Source organism: Spermophilus citellus (genome assembly GCF_964194105.1).
Source record: "Spermophilus citellus genome assembly, chromosome: 2".
Lineage (NCBI taxonomy): Eukaryota > Metazoa > Chordata > Mammalia > Rodentia > Sciuridae > Spermophilus > Spermophilus citellus.
The window spans coordinates 95,633,699-95,644,529 of record NC_138183.1 but is presented as its reverse complement, the minus strand read 5'-3'; the positions used below and the strand labels follow the sequence as shown (position 1 = coordinate 95,644,529).

General features: G+C 39.5%; 1 pseudogene across 1 annotated transcript; it reads left to right on the top strand.

The window, feature by feature from the left end:
* Nucleotides 1-1,011: 1,011 nt before the first annotated feature.
* LOC308642333 (peptide chain release factor 1-like, mitochondrial) lies at nucleotides 1,012-2,249 on the top strand (annotated as a pseudogene). Its single transcript has one exon. The product of its transcript is annotated as a peptide chain release factor 1-like, mitochondrial (transcript).
* The last annotated feature ends 8,582 nt before the right edge of the window (nucleotides 2,250-10,831 follow it).

Genomic DNA, 10,831 nt, shown 5'->3' with positions numbered 1-10,831 from the left:
GCTGTGGACAATTTATTTCTGACTTTATTGGGTTTAGTCAACAGATACTGTAGCTCTCCTCCACCCCCAAGGTGGCATGCTGGATCTAGGCCATGGATTTTTCTGCCCTCTTGTGACTTTGCCTTGGAGGGAGTTGGCTTACAAGGATTGCCTGCCTTCTGCCCTTCCTCTTCCTTATCCCTTCCGTTGAAATCCCACCTTCTCATGCCTGGCTCCCTGGCATGTATTCTGCTGTCATCTGGTGGGCGAGGTATCCCTGAACACCCACAGAAGTGTGTACCTCTTGTTGACTGCACTATGTGCTGCTCTTGATTGACAGTTTCTTGATGAACTTGTCTTCCCCATTTCATTATTTTCTCTTGAGGCTGGCACAGCACGGGTAAGCACAGTGTTGTGTACATGGCAGGTATATAATTAGTCAAAAGGATGAAAGTAGAAGGAAGAAACCTCATTTTTATTTTATTATTAAATTTTATTTTTAACTGTTTTGGTACTGGGGATTGAACCCAGGAATGCTCTACCATTGAACTATATCCTTCCTCAGCCTCCCTAGTTGCTGGGATTACAGGTGTGTGCCATTGCACCCAGCAGAAATTCCACTTAAAAAATACAAAATGTAGGGAAGTTCTCGACAACGCTTCCGAGAGGTCTTTTAAAACCCGCGTGGGCTCGACGGGGGTGTGGCTAGCTCTCGCCCCTATTTCCAAGCTCTGTGCAGCGTGGCGAGACCTACTCTGTCCGGAACTTCCGGTTCTGATGGGCCTAGCTCTTTGGGCCCGCCCTGCGGGGCGGGCTTCTGTGGGCTGGCCGAGCTGTTTGCGCAGCCCGCCGGCCCCTAAGCTGCAGTAGCCCGCCGCTGGAGGAGCTGTTCGCCCGCGGCGGGCCTTCAAGGACCTTCCTCGAGCGCCAGGCTGGGTCAGAAGCCCGGTTACCAGTCAAGGGGCCAGAGTTGGTAGCTGTCACCAAACTCCTGAGCGAACGAGGAGGAGCGGGAGCTGCGGGAGACCGAGCACTTGCTGCACGATGAGAATGAAGATTTAAGGAAACTTGCAGAGAATGAAATAATTTTATGTCAAAAAGAAATAACTAAGTTGAAACATCAGAAAAAACTGATGAAAGTGATTTGATCCTGGAGGTAACTGCAGGAGTTGGGGGTCAGGAGGCCATGTTGTTTACTTCTGAGATGTTTGATATGTATCAGCAATACGCTGCATTTAAAAGAAACCCTGGAATACTTTCCAAGTGAAATAGGTGGACTTAGACATGCATCTGCCAGCATTGGCGGTTCAGAAGCCTATAAACACATGAAATTTGAAGGGGGAGTGCATAGAGTACAGCGAGTACCAAAGACAGAGAAGCAAGGCCGCATCCATACTAGCACCATGACAGTGGCAATATTACCCCAGCCCACTGAGATTAATCTGGTGATTAATCCTAAAGATTTGAGAATCGATACTAAGCGAGCTAGTGGAGCTGGGGGTCAGCATGTAAATAACACGGACAGTGCTGTCAGGATTGTTCTTCTTCCAACAGGTGTTGTTTCTGAATGCCATCAAGAGAGGTCTCAACTGAAAAATAGATGGCTATGAAAAAGTTGCGTGCAAAGCTGTACAATATGCATCTCCAGGAAGAAACAAGTAAAAGATACAGTGCTAGGAAGATCCAGGTTGGAACTAAAGGAAGATCAGAGAAAATAAGAACATACAATTTTCCACAGAACCGGGTCACAGATCACAGAATAAACAAATCACTGCATGGTCTTGAGACTTTTATGCAAGGAGATTATCTACTGGATGAACTTATACAGTCACTGAAGGACTATGCTGATTATGAATATTTACTAGAAATTATTTCCAAAAAAGCTTAGGTTGGTTTGTTATTAAAGTATTTCATGCGCTCAGGAAAATACTATAGCACATCAATTGTGCATACTCATGAGTATTCTCTTAAAAAAAAGTTTTTACAATGGTAAGCAATATACATATTCGTAATGCATAATTAATGTAGATCTCAGTGCATTAGTAAAACATAATGATTGCTGTAAATCTTGTGCTCTTCTGTACAAGAAACAGATGAACTCATTTGTTTCTTAAGATCCTTAAAATTAAATATTTTAATATTTAATCGAAAAATTTCTTTAACTCTATTTTGAAAAAACTTAAAATATAAAATAGAAATATGACAGTAGATACCATATTAGTCAGGAGACGGAAGCCTTGTCATTAATTGAATTGGTAATAGAATTAACAAGTGAGAATAAAAGAACACTTAGTACACTGAAAGAGAGTACCCTAAGACCGAGAGTACACAATGTAAGACCACCCTTGCAAGGGTCTTTACTTCCCCATGATGGAGTGGGGCCTATTAGAGGGTGTGGGTATATCCCAATCAATGATGGAAAGGTTCCTGGTTTGCCCAGGGCCAGAGCTGATATGTAGCTGGTGCATTAGGCCTTTGCATTGCACCTCAAACTCTGAAGGACTGGTAAGCAAGAAGGTTTCTGCCAAAGTATGAACAAAACTGGATGGTAAGCCTTAGTGCATTTCCATATCTAGGGTCTTCCAGAGAGGCAGAACCAATAGGATATGTATATAAAGAAAGCTAAGATTGACACACATGATTATTAAGGTTGAAAAGTCCAAAATGTGCAGCATGAGGGAGCTGGCTGGAGACCTAGGAGAGCTAGTGGCACAGTTCCATTCCTAGGTAGTCGACTAGAAAACTCTTGCTTAGGGGAGGCTGGTCTTTTTATTCTATTCAGACTTTCAATTGATGGGATGAAACCCATTGACATGGAAGGAATCTGCTTTGTTCAAAATTCTCTGATTGAAATGTCAATTTTAAAAACTGTCTTTTAACACATTTGGGATTTTAACAATATATATTTAAAATTGGGCTGGGAATGTAGCTCAGTGGAAGGTGTGCTTCGTATGTGTGAGGCCCTGGGTTCAATTCCTGGCACAGCAAAGAATAAATAAGATTTAAAAAAAAATACAAAATGTAAACAACCACTACCACCACAACAAAAATCCCAAGTAAATTCTAGAACCAAAATGCTTTTTCTCTACAACATATGAATTTATCTTCAAAATAATTCTCTTTTTTCTTCTTCTTTTTCTTTTGGTACTGGGGATTGAACCCAGGTCACTTTACCACTGAGCTACATCCCCAACCCTATTTATTTATTTATTTATTTATTTATATTTGTTCTAATTAGTTATACATGATAGCAGAATGCATTTTGATTCATTGTATACAAATGGAGCACAACTTTTCACTTCTCTGTACATGATGAAGAGTCCCACCATATATTGTAGTCATACATGTACCTAGGGTAATGATGTCCATCTCATTCCAACATCTTTCTTGCCCCCATTCCCCATCTCCTTCTTCCCCCTTTTCCAATCAGAGTCCCTCCATTCTTCTCCCTGACCCCATATTATGGATCAGCATCTGCTTATCAGAGAGAACATTCTGCCTTTGGTTTTTTGGGATTGGCTTACTTCACTTAGCATGATATTCTCCAACTCCATCAATTTACCTGCAGATGCCATAATTTTATTCTCTTTTAATGCTAAGTAATATTCTATTGTGTTTCTTACCACAGTTTCTTTATCCATTCATCTATCGAAGGGCATCTAGTTTCACTTTCTATTTTTTGAGACAGGGTCTCACTAAATTGCTGGGACTGGCCTCAAATTTGCAATCTTCCTGTCTCAGTCTCCCAAGTTGCTAAGATTACAGGCATGTACCACTGTGCCTGACTTTTTATCCCTTTGAAAGAATCAGTCTTTTTTTGCCTTAAACTTCTATTAAACTTTTACTTTAGAATCTCTGGGTGAAGATAATAAAATCCTCTAGATTGGCTCCATTATATTAGAGGGGAGGGTCAGGAAGAGATAATTGATCAGGGGAGAAAGGAGCCTGCTGAGAACTGGTCTGATGTGGAAGAAACAGCATAAGAAGCAAAAGTACCAAACAGTAGATAAACTGTAGAGCAGGGTGATATACACCACAATCTCAATTCAGGGATTGGGCTCTGGCTGGGTACCCTTGGCCTTGTCCAGCTGAAACAGAGTGAATTTGGGGGACGCTCTCTTAATTAATTAAGAATAACTTCCTCATGCTGAGAATGGAAGCTGAAGGGCTTCAACCCCCCAACCTGAGGGGCATCAAAGAAGATGGATGGGGCTGGGGTTGTAGCTCAGTGGTAGAGCACTTGCCTCACACATGTGAGGCACTGGGTTCTGTCCTCAGCACCACATAAAAATGAATGAATAAAGTAAAGATATTGTGTCCATCTACAACTAACAAAATATTTTTAAAAAAAGAAGGTAGAGATTGCCCCTGCCCCAGCCTGTCTAGCACTGCTTAACTAAATCTGCATATGTGTTTGTAGCCTTTTGCCCCGTCTTCAGACCAACTAAATCTATGTATGTATATCACCTGCTTTTGTTTCTATAAGTTGAAATTGCTTCTGTAAGGCTCATGGAGAGAAGCAGCTTCTCCCCAGTTTAATTGAATGGCATAAAACTTATTTTTCCTTTTTCCATCTTTTGCCTCTTTGTTATGCAGGCTGGTGGCTGAATTTAGCCAGCCAGAATCCAGTCAGGGTCGCTGGGCTAGGCTGCCAGTAACATAGTAGGCAGCAGCTCTATGGAGAGACTCAGAGTGCCCCTAAGTGAGGATAGAATGATGGCTTTCTTCCTGTTTTCATTGTAAAAGGATGCTTTTTTTAAAAAAAAGAAAAGGTAAAATCATGACTCTCAAACAGATATAAAGTGAACAAGTGATAGACTTATTTAAGCTTGTTATTTAAAGCAGTGGTTCTGATCAGTTCAAAGAAGCCAAGAAGCAACATGTTTATCTGCAATCAAGGAATGTGGGGAGATTGTGCAAAGAGAGCAGAACTGGATTTTCCAGGGGAGAGATGATTGGCCTCCATGGAACTGGATTCATTTTCATATCTACAGAGAATAAATGTGCATTGCTATCAGTTCTTTATATCCTGCTATAAAACAGAATGTAGAGTTGTAGGGATGTTCTTTGAAACTGGGTAACCCACTGACTCCTAGGGCTCATTTTCCTTGTCTAGGGGCAAAGCTGACACTGTTGCCAGCTGACCAGTCAAGAGGGTGGTTGTAAACATTAATGGGATCATGCTTTTAAGTTACTACAGTGGCCAGCACCTAATAAGAATTTAATAGATTATCAGCTACTGACACTGTTGTCCTTATTTTCTTCCAGTATTAGGGATGGAAACCAGGGCCTAATGGGTGCCAGGCAAGGGATCCACCACTGAACTACACCCTTGAGCATTTTTTTTCAGGTTTTAAAAATAATTTTTATTTTTAAAAAGTAAATTGTATATTACAGGAAAAATAAAAACACAAGCAAAGAACAAAGTCATCCAGTTACAAGAAGCTTAGTTGGACGTGTCCCTCTAGGTTGTGTGCATATATACACAATATCCCATTTTGTGTGATTGAGATTGTGGTGTATATCATGCTTTTCCACACATCATGAATATTAACCAATTCAAAATCCTGAAGCTACATGAGTATTTTTTGATAACCAAGAATATACAACACCAACTCAATCTGTTATCCTTTCTTGGGGGCAAAAATTTTACTGAAGACAGAATTGGCAACAGGCCTCTAGATAGACATATTGGCAGAGTTACAACTAAAACAATTTATTCCCTTAATGCTCAGTTTAAAATGAAACAGCAACTGAATACACCAAGCTTGTTTCATTACCAGATTTCTACTACTAAAATATTAGCAAGAATGCATGTTCCCAGTGAATTAAAATATTATTATAGTATAGCCAGAAGAAGATGCACACACACACCAGTGGCTCACATCAAAACGTAAATCTTTGAGCACTTGCTCCCATCTTTCCCTGTGCCCCTCTGCTGCCAGCCTAATGAACAAGTCCTGATACACAATGCTCAGAGATAAAGCAATTCCATGTCCAAGATGCATCTTTTCTATCAATTGTAACAAAAAGATATTTACAAGTTGGCTAATTCACTAGCACTACTTTTTATGATTCACTGTCACCTCAGGCATCTAGAAAGCTTAGATGTTGTGAAATGAAGTATGAACTTTGTGCACAAAAACACAATTTACCAAAAATGCACATATAGATATATGGTTATAATCTAAACTTGTCTTCCAATATAGATATACTAGCAAAGATCACTTCAACTCCCCCTTCCTCTTCTCTCTTTTCACCATTTCAATGACGAAATTCAGGACTACCCCTAGCTCCAAAAGGTGGATTAACAAGGGTCATTCTCAAAAGACAGTTCTTCCTAAAACTAACAAAACGATATTTATATGGGGATTATTTTGCTACTGTTAACAAACTTTGGGCATTAGGACTTAACCTTTAATACCCAGCAAGATGAACTAAAATGCACATATAACAATGGCTAGACAATCTGAACTAATGTAAGGGGCCCCGATTGCTTCTCTATGCATACTTTCTCCTTCCCCCACCCCCCCACCCAGTGAACCTTCAACCTACCCTCCAAGACATCAAGTTCAACAATTCCATTCCCCTAAATGGCAACCATTCCTATGCAGTAACAAAACATACTTAAAGGGCTTTAGCTCTCTACTTTTCCCATGTGTTGTGCACTTTTAAACATCTAGAAACACTAGATGTTCCCAACAAAGACTTAAGTTAGCATTTTTTTAAATAATGAAAATTTGGGGAAGGAAAGCATAAATTGATCCTCCATTAATATAAGAGGGGCCTGGTTATATGAAAGGAAACCTTTGAGATAGGAGGAGAGCCTTCCATTAGTAGAGGTAATGTTGCTTCTGGATTGATTGGGGTTGTAAGCAGGATGAGATGGGAAGTTGATGGGATTTGAATTAAGATTTTAACATACATTCAAGAAGGTGAAATGGTCTTTTGTTCTTAGCCTGTAGCTTGGTTACTGGTTAACCTCTTCCAACTCTCCTCCCTTCCATTATCAGGTCCTTGCAATTAAATTTAGGAATTTCAGAATTTTTCTTTTATCAGAGGAATGCACTGGAGATTCTGGATCACATCCCTCATGGATAAGGGGAACTTCTGTATTTTCTTCAATGTCTTCTTTCTCCCATCTTGATCATGATTTGGTCAGTCAGGGTAGTGCTTAGCCTTTTGGAGAATTGAGTTGAATATGTCTGGAATCATCTACAGGTGATCTTCCTTACAAAATTACTCCATAGGAATCTGTTTATCCAGTTTAAGGTACACACAAACACACACACTTGCTCACACAGCTAGCTGCCTTTCCTAGTGGTTCTACATTCTTCACCACAACCTAGGTGAAATCATGGCTATCCTGGATGATGTACTCACCCCTTGCCTCCATTCTTCCTCCATCCTATGCAGAAGCCAAATTAATTTTAACAAATCAACTGTGATCAGGACCCTGCCTTTATGAATCATCTTCAATAGCTTATTTCTAATGAAATCCAACTGAATCACATGTTCTTTGAGACCTATAAAATTCCTCCTATTTTCTCCAGCTTCCCATTGCTGTTCCTGTTTCTGCTGGGTCATACTCTGTCCTCCCAGAGCTTTGGGGCATGCTCTCTCCTTGTCCTAGAATTCTCTCTGCTCTTAGCAGTGGCTGCTCCTGAGGTTGGATAGAAAAAATAAGGATAGGTAGAAAGAAGACAGAAATGGAAAGACAGACCATAGCTTTAAATCTAAAAACTCTATGAATGCCTTTGCTTTCAATCCCCAGACCTGTTTTCCTCCAGGCCTGAATCCTTAAAAAGTCTAGTAAATATTAGAGTACAGTTAATTAGTGCCTGTATACTTTGTTAGTTTACAGGAGGTATTTTTATTTATTTTATTTTTTGAGGTACTGGAGATGGAATCCAAGTGTGCTCTGCCTTTGAGCTTCATCCCCAGCCCTTTTAATTTTGAGACAGAGTCTCAGTAAGTTGCCCACACTGGCCTTGAACTTGAAATCTGTCTGCCTCAGCCTCCCAAGTCACTAGGATTACAGGTGTGTGCCACCACAGCCTGGCCAGAATGTATTTTTAGACTGATTAAAAGAAGCCTAGAGAACCCATGATATGGGGATTGTCCAAGTGTTATATATTAACTAGATAATGTTAACCTGAAGATTTTGAAAAGAACCAGACCAGTAGGCCTACTTTGTGCACCACAATCAAAGGAATCCAGTTCATTAGGCTGACACCACCCCTTATGAATTTCCTGGTCTCTGTTTTCTTTAAAAGAAGCCCGAGGCTGCTGAAGCAGATCTAGCTCTGGAGTGCCTGCACTCCCTCTCCTTTTGAGTATATATCCTGCTTTTGTTTTTCTAAATAAATTTCCTCCCTTTCCTAAAAAACAAAGAAAAACAAAAATTTCTTGTTCCTCTTCTTAGGAACCCTGAAATTCCTCTCTGTGGTGTAAGTCAATAACCCTCTATGGCTGAGTTGAGGTCTCGATTTCCTTTCTGGGAACCTCTTCCATTTATACTCATTCTCATTTGCCTCTGGAATAAGGGCTTTCCTGACCATCCTTTTTAAACAGGCTTACCCACCTCCAACCGATCCTATAACTATCTGAGCCTTGTTATGTCTTTGCCAAATTCTTTATTACAGTTTATCATATTTTCTCCTGTTCTTTTACTGGAGCACTAGCTTCATGATCTTTTTTCTTTTTTGGTGGTGATGATGCTGGGGATTGAGCTCAGAGCCTCAGCACATGCTAGATAAGCATTCTACCATTGAGCTACCTCCCTAGTCCCATTCTGTCTTGCTCCTTGCTATGTTCTAAGGTTATACAGGAGCACTTCCTACATCTTTGCTGAATGAATGAAAATCTCTTATAATTGACAGATCTTTCATATCCTAATGTCAGACAAGATAAATGTTCTTTTTATTATTACTGTTGGGAAAGTAAATTGGCATAGCTTATCTGAAGATAAATTTGGCAATGTGCAATGAGAGCCTTAAAATGTTTTTAATTTCATTTCTGAGAAATCTATAAAAAATAATTGGAGATGTGGTAAAAGATTTAAGGATAAGGTGCAGCCTTTTAAAGAAAGATGAATAGTAGAAATACATTTATATAGTTAGAACACTCTCAATACAGTATACCACAGAGTCATTAGCATTCTTTCTTTTTTAAATTTTTCTTCCGCTGCTGGAGGATTGAACCCAGGGCCTCATGCATACTATGCAAGTCTCTACCACTGAACTACACCCCTGGCCCCATTAATATAATTTTCAATGTTAAATAAAAAGGCAGAAGAGTATATTTAAATTTTGCCTAAACATATGCAAAGGAAAAAAACCCAAAGAAAGAACTATTCTTTCATTTATGTATAGTAACAACTAGTGAAATTCATGATGATTTTAATTTTCTTTTTACTCTTGTTTATTGCATATTTTTTTCTCTTTTCTCTTCTCCTTCTCCTTTTTCTTCTTCTTTTTTTTAAAGGAAGGATCTCTGTTGCCCAGGCTGGCTGGGAACTCCTGCAACAATCCTCATGCCTTGGCCTTCTAAATGTACCTGGGAATATAGGTACATACCCTTCCAAATTTTCTTAAGTGAGCTACAATTTTATAATCAGAATAAACAAAAAGTTTTAAAAAGTAAATGTGGGTTGGGTATGGTGATACACGCCTGTAATCCTAGTGACTTGGTCAATCCTCAGTACCAACAAAAAAGTACATGTGTATAAATTAAGTCTTTATATCTTTGAGTTACTTTGCCACACCTAGGTTTAAATTAACTTTATTCTTCTTGGTACTGGAGAGTAACCCAGGGGTGCTTAACTATTGAGCCACATCTCCAGTCCTTTTTTTTTTTTTTTTTTAAATTTATTTGAGACAGGGTTTTGCTAAGTTGCTTAGTGCCTTGCTAAATTGCTGAGGCTGGCTTTGAACTAGTGATCATCCTGCTTCAGCTTCCCACTGGGATTACAGGCATGAGCTACCATATCTGGCTTATTATTATTTTTTCTAAAAGCTAGTCCTTTCTGTAGTAATTAATTACTATATCCTGAAAACAAAATAAAACAGAACCCTAAGACAGGATTTTATCTCCTTTTTCAGTCTGCAACTTCATAAAGCTACTTGTTATATGCATCTCATTTATGGGATTCCTTAAGTTAGTTATTTGTTCATTTTACAAATATTTTACAAGAATAGGTAACTGAACATATAAAAGTAATTCTAGATAGAGTTCCTGCTAAGAAGCTTCTTCAAATTTAAATCTTTTTAAGCTTACTCCTATCCCAAATAAAGTTTTCTTTCTCCTTCCTTCCTTCCTTTCTTCCTTCCTTCCTTCCTTCCTTCCTTCTTTCCTTCCTTCCCTCCTTCCCTCCCTCGATTGAAACTAGGAGTGCTTTAACAGTGACCTACATCCCCAGTTCTTTTTATTTTTTTACTTTGAGACAGAGTCTCACTATATTGCCGAGTCTGGCCTCAAACTTCCAATCCTTTTGCCTCAGCCATTTCCTGACTTGCTGAGATTACAGGTATGCGCCACTGCACAGGCTCCAAAGTAAGTTTTATAGATTTGTGCCATGTTAATAACCTCCTGCTGGCTCTGGCAGGACAAAGAGCTGCCAAGTGTTACAGGCAACCTGGCAGGAAAAAGAAATGACAAATTATTCATAGCTGAAGCCTGGAAAGCCTTAACTGCATTGTTGGAACTGGAATGAGGCAATCCTACACTGCCCCAACTACCCTGGAAAGGGTTTCCAGCTCATTGAACTACTAATGGGAGATTAACCTCACGATAATTGTGGCTGAACCTAGAGATTAAGAGCCATGAGAATGGTGACATTATTTTAGCTTAA